We start from the raw sequence: 6,849 nt of genomic DNA on the forward strand, positions 1-6,849 counted from the left end.
TGGTATCAGAGCCTAGGCTTGTTTGTTTGATACTTGATGCAAAATAGCTGAAAAAGTCAAAATTCTTGTTGTCTGCACAGGGGACTCGCCGAGTCCAAACGTATCTTCAACCAACTCGGCGACTCAGTTCTTGCACTCGATGAGTTGGCCAGGCAGAGTGCAGATTTTCGATTTTTGCTGCTGGAAATGGACTAGAAACATTACCCTAAACTATGTTGGTGTTATAAAACTTGTTTTAGATGGTGTAATGGTTGTTCTAATCCATTTACAATGGCTAATATCAAAATTCCATGTTTATATGTGTTCATCTGTTCTTGAAATTTTGATATGAATATTCATGTTCTTATGAGTTCTTGCAAGATCATAGGAATTATGTGCTATTGATTGGTAGTTAATTCATGATCATGATGTGTTTTAATGGAGTCCATAACTTATACTCAAGTTATGGATAACCAAAAATCACTTTGTAATAAATCCATTAAAAGAACACATACGTTACAAAAAAATGAAGAGTCTTCATTTTTAATAAACAATAACTCATAAGTTATGAATTGAAAAGTTTTGTAAAGTTACAAAACTTGGCCTCAAGTTTTGGAACATGTAAAGTCATCTAGTAAACTTTAGTTCCAACCCCTAGAATTTTAAAAGTTAAAATTCAACCCTTATACTTTATAATATTATAAGTTAATAATTATATATATATATATATATATATATATATATATATATATATATATATATATATATATATATATATATATATGTATGTATAAGATCAAGTCGTTTTACCGTTAGTAGGCCTCATTCACGAAGCCGGTCTATAAGGGGGGTATAAGGTTGTTGCCTATAAAATGGCAGCTTAATGGGTGTCCACTCTCACCCACCGCTTCCTTAATCGGTGGAGGGTCGTTAGCCGAACGGGTAGGACAATGACTTAAAAATTCTCATTAAAAGTATAATGATTATTATAAAGTAACTAAATGTTTTTATAAATTCCCAATCTTAGTTACTTTAGGAAAATGTGAATAAGGTGCTAACCCATGAAATTACACTTTGTACTCTGATTAAGTCGTTAGTGGAGCGTGTGTGGTTAACTGGCACACTAACTTGGACTTAACAAGGTAGGCAAAAGGTGAATTAAGGTTTTTCATAGGTCGGTGGAGCGCGTGTGGCTAACCGGCACATCGATTGAGTGAAAAACATTAAGGGTACCATGTAATTTGCATGGTTACTTCACACCTTGTTTTGTGATCTTCGGCATCCCAGTCACAAAACATGAAGGGCACACTCGAGATTGAAACATGTCATTGAAAAGTTCAATGAATCTCAAAAGAATCTAGGAGTTTCTAAAAACCAATTAAAACCTAATAATTTCGTTTTTCATGGTGGAAATTGGTGAATCGTCATTCCCTTACCTTTCAAATATGTTATAGCTTAGATTACGGCATCCCTCTTCTAAGTTATAATATATTGTGATTGGATCCTAGCCTTAATATTACATTTGGGTGTTTTATTAAGGACTATCTTTATATCTAATCTAAACTTGTTTTCTTCTTTTTCAGATGTCTTCCAACAATGTTGCTTCTGGCTCAAACCCTACCGGCTCCTTCTCTCTCATGAACCTTTGTGGGAGAGTCATCCTTGATGGATCCAACTTTATGGATTGGACCAGGAACATCAGGGTGGTCACTCGGTATGAGGACAAGGAATATGTCCTCGACAAGGAGCTTAAGGTACCCGAGCCGTCTGCTTCTCCTGAGGAGGTCGCTGAATATGAGGCACATAAAAGAGATGCTACCAAAGTGGCATGCATCATGTTGGCCACTATGACAACAGAGATCCAAAAGTCCTATGAGGACTACTATCCTTTTGAGATGCACCAGGATTTGATGGACCGCTACCATCAGAGTGCTCGTCAAGAGCGATATGAAATCATCTCCTCCATGATAACAACCTGGATGAAGGATGGTGAACCCATCACGGGCCGCATGAAGAAAATGCAAAGGTATGTGGACCGTTTGCTGAAGCTAAATGTTGTTACTCGCCTGAAATGGCAAAAAATATTATTTCCTTTCATGCTTTGTACAAACAAGGGTTTACCTTTTCTTTTGATAATGAAGTTGGTGGAATAAATGCTTTCTTTAATAATGTTCTTTATTTTAAAGCATTACCTTGTGATGGTGTGTATGAAGCTGTGTCTATTGTAGATAACCTAGGAAATAATGTGTTTTGTATTGATTCTTCTAATAATAATAACTCGGATAAAGCATCATTATGGCATTGTCGTCTTGGACATATAAGCAAGAAACGCATAGGTCAACTCCAAAAGGATGGAGTCTTGGAGTCATTTGACCTAAAGTCAGATGAAAGTTGTGAATCATGCTTACTTGGAAAAATAACAAAGTCACCCTTTACTGGTTCCTATGCAAGGGGTGAAGGTTTGTTGGATCTAGTGCACACAGATGTGTGTGGACCCTTCAAAACTGCCACAAGGGATGCTAATCGTTATTATGTGACTTTTACAGATTATTATAGTGGATATGGTTAGGTATACTTAATCAAGCATAAGTCAGAGACTTTTGAAAGGTTTAAAGAGTTTAAACAAGAAGTCGAGAATCAATTGGGCGAGAACATTAAGATGCTTCGATCCGATCATGGTGGTGAGTATCTCAGTACAGAGTTCCTCGACTATCTTAAGGAATGTGGGATTGTCTCACAATTGACACCTCCCAGGACACCATAATTGAATGGTATGTCTGAGAGGCGTAATCGAACCTTGTTGGATATGGTTCGTTCCATGATGAGTCGAGCTTCGCTACCAATCTCATTCTAGGGGTATGCCTTAGAGACTGCCGCACATATCCTTAATCTTGTCCCAACAAAGAAAGTTGCCAAAACTCCTCATGAGATGTGGATTGGAAAAGTTCCTAATCTAGACCACATCAAGATTTTGGGTTGCGAGGCTTTCGTGAGGCGTGAGACTCACGATAAGCTCGAACCTCGAAATGAGAGGTGTATTTTCATCGGCTACCCACAAAAATCCTTTGGTTACCTCTTCTACAGACCCAGTGAGAATGTGGTTTTTGTAGCAAGGAGGGGTGTCTTTCGATAGAGAGAGAGTTCATAAGCCAAGGAAACAGTGGGAGGCAAATTGACCTCGAAGAAATTTGAGAGTCAAGTGGTGAAGGAACTTCAAACCCTAGCAGTCAACCTGAGGAGGAAACTCATGTTGATCCGACAGAAGAGTTTGTACCTCTGAGGCGTTCCACAAGAGTTAGGAATCCACCTGAGCATTACTATGGTTTCCATATTACTGCGGAAGGTGATACACTTATCAGTGATAACACACTGGTAAGTCTGGATGAACCTAACAGCTACACGGAAGCCATGGCAGGCCCTGAGGCTGCTAAATGGAAAGAGGCTATGGACAGCGAGATACAATCCATGTATGATAATCAAGTTTGGAACTTGGTTGATAATGTACCAGGTCGCAAGACAGTTGGGTGCAAATGGATCTTCAAGAAGAAGACCGACATGGATGGTAATGTACACACGTATAAGGCGCGTCTGGTTACAAAGGGCTTTTCTCAAACTCCAGGAGTTGATTATGATGAGACCTTTTCACCAGTAGCAAAGATTAAGTCTATTAGGTTCCTGTTAGCCATTGCTGCATTTCATGATTATGAAATATGGCAAATGGATGTCAAAACCGCCTTCCTTAGTGGAAGGTTGGCTGAAGATGTTTACATGTGTTAGCCAGAGGGTTTTGTCAGTACAGAATACCCTAATAGAGTGTGTAAGCTTGAGAAATCCACTATGGATTGAAACAAGCACCTTGCAGATAGAATCTTTGTTTCGATGAGAAAGTCAAAGAGTTTGGCTTTTCGAGGAGTGAAGATGAATCTTGTGTATATGTCAAGGATAGTGGGAGTATAGTTAGCTTTTTGGTACTGTATGTGGATGACATACTACTCATAGGAAATGACATCCCAACCTTGCAGGAAGTGAAGTCCTGGCTTGGGAAGTGTTTTGCTATGAAAGACCTAGGAGAAGCTGCCTATATTATAGGGATAAGGATTCTGAGAGACCGGAGTAAAAGACTAATTAGACTTAATCAGAGTACCTACTTGGATAAGGTGCTGAAGATCAACATGCAAGATTCCAAGAAAAGGAGAGTTACCCATCCAGAGTAACGCCAGATTGAGTAAGACTCAGAGCCCGAGTACCGAGGCTGGGATAGCAGAAATGAGTCGAGTACCTTATGCTTCCGCTGTAGGCTCGATCATGTATGCTATGACTTGTACTCGTCCTGATGTGGCCTTTGCCTTGAGGATGGTCAGTAGATATCAGGGGAATCCTGGCAAGGCTCACTAGACCGCGGTAAAGAATATCCTCAAGTACCTGCGGAGGACTAAGGACTGGGTCCTTACCCTCCGTGGGAGTGATGACTTGAGAGTTGTAGGGTATAGTGATGCTAGCTTCCAGACTGATAGGGATAATTTCTGCTCTCAGTCGGGCTGGGTATTTACCTTAAATGGAGGAGCAATTACTTGGAAAAGTTCCAAGCAGGAGACAGTGGCTGATTCAACTTGCGAATCAGAGTATATAGCAGCAAGCGAGGCTGCAAAGGAGGCAATATGGCTGAAGAACTTCATTGGAGACCTTGGAGTTGTAACAGCTATAAAGGAGCCTATGGAAATTTTCTGTGATAGTGAAAATGCAGTTGCCTTAGCGAAAGAACCAAGGGATCATGGGAGATCTAGACACATCGACAGAAAATACCATTTCATCAGACATCGAATAGAAAAAGGACTCCTCGTGGCAAAGAGGGTATCATCGGATGAGAACCCAGCAGATCCCCTCACGAAGGGACTAGGTAGGGTTAAGCATCTCCAGCATGCAAGGTGCATAGGGCTGAAGGATGATATTAGTTTTAGTAGTTAGATAGCTCTGAAATTTGTAAAGTGTAATTGACATTTGATGATGAATAAAAGTTGTGTTTATTTATGAGTAAAGTGTTGCTATCTTTTGTCAATCGTTTACTATTATTTCTTTTGCATGTTTTGACTTCCAGAATAATTATGTTTTGTTGTTTCATATTATTCAAATTCTCCACAGTCGGTCATATGTTGAAAGTAGGTATGAATTAAGACTGTCATGGGTTGGCTTTTAAAGGTCTAAGATGTTGGACATAGCTACAACACTCATGAGTGCTCATAAGTTCTGAGTATTGGATTCAACCCACACTCACTGGTATCACTTCATGGAATTTATCTCGAGTGATCGTGAGGCGGTAATATCATATAAGTCTTCAAACCTAGAGATATGACTTGTTGCCTATGAGTTGGTTATACATTGATTGTACGAAACCGCATTGGTAACTCGATGTTATAAAACGTGCTTTTGTGTGTGATTCAACAAGTAGTAGAACAAGCATGTGAGTCGAAGTTTATCTTTTCCTTCTTGGATTAGAAGCGATATCTGGGCCCCTCGATGATTTCGTTTTGACCTATGTACCGGGCCCGGTCAGAACTAAATTGATGTGTTCAATTAAGTTCTTTGTCAAACAAATCGGAAATCGAGAAACAAACTGCTGGACAATAAGTAAGACAATGTTCCATGTATTTGTCCGGCTGATATCTAGAACAGAGGATTATATGATCACTTATCTTAAATGGCGTATCATCATCATATCAGTTCCGAGAGACCTTGAAAGAGCTACGATTGCTGATCGGTTCCTGAAGTCATACTTGCCATTATAGTTATTAAACTTATTCAAGTGGGAGACTGTTGGATAAGGTGTCTAAGTCCATAACTATTTCTGGTATGTACTTGACCCGATTTGGCATGGTCCATTTGGGTTGCATGGCATCATGCATTTGGATAGACTAAAATGAGAGAAATAACACTTATGGTTTATTAATATATTATAAGTTCTAATATATTAATAATATTATTTAATTAGTATTGATCAAGAAATAATTTAGAATTAATTAAGTGATCAAAAAGGTGACTAATTAAATATATGGGTTGATTGTGTAAATCATCTATACTTGTATAGTGGGCTAAATGCTCCATGGATTATCAAGTTGGGCTAAGACCCATAGGATGCTCCATGGATGCTCCATGGAGGTGTAAACCCATGGATCATGGAAATGAAGAGTCATGTCACATTAGGGTTTACATGGTCTAACCCTAATTGTAACACACTATATAAGCAACATAAAGCTCACCAAAATCGGCTACTAGAAATAAGAGAGAGGGCAAGCCGATTTTAGAAGTGTTCTACATTTCTCTCAAGTCATTCCAATAGCATTTGGTGTTGTGTGAGACATTTGAGGCATCACACTTGGGGTGCTAGGCTCACAAGGTTTTCAAGGAATCCAAACTACTACAAGGTATGTTTTTCTAGCTTACTTTCACATTAAAAGTTCCCCATGTATGCTAGATAGGATTATGAACCTTGGAAAATCAATTTTGCATGTATCTTAGTCAAACATAGATCCAAGATTTCTAGGGTTGCATGAACACCTTAGGAGTGTTAGAATGCTCAAAACCCTACATGATCAAGGTGATAACTTTTTACCTCCAAATAGCAGCTAGCACTAGAAGAACACTGGATTCAAGGGCTTCTTCTCGTTCCAAGCATTTTTCTCTTCTATCTCCGTCCAAGAATGCACCAAATCACACACTTTTAGCCCCTCTCTCTCTCTCTCACACAGATGATACCAGCTCATTTAGGGTTTCTCTCAGGGTGATAAAGTGATAAGGGAGGCGGAATGAAAGGCTTAAGGTTCTTTAAATAGGGCACAAACCCTGAAAATTAGGGTTTTCACACTCAGCTACTAC

The sequence above is a fragment of the Lactuca virosa genome, chromosome 6 (genome assembly GCF_052849685.1).
Source record: "Lactuca virosa cultivar CGN04683 chromosome 6, Lactuca_virosa_CGN04683_v6, whole genome shotgun sequence".
In the NCBI taxonomy this organism is placed as follows: domain Eukaryota; kingdom Viridiplantae; phylum Streptophyta; class Magnoliopsida; order Asterales; family Asteraceae; genus Lactuca; species Lactuca virosa.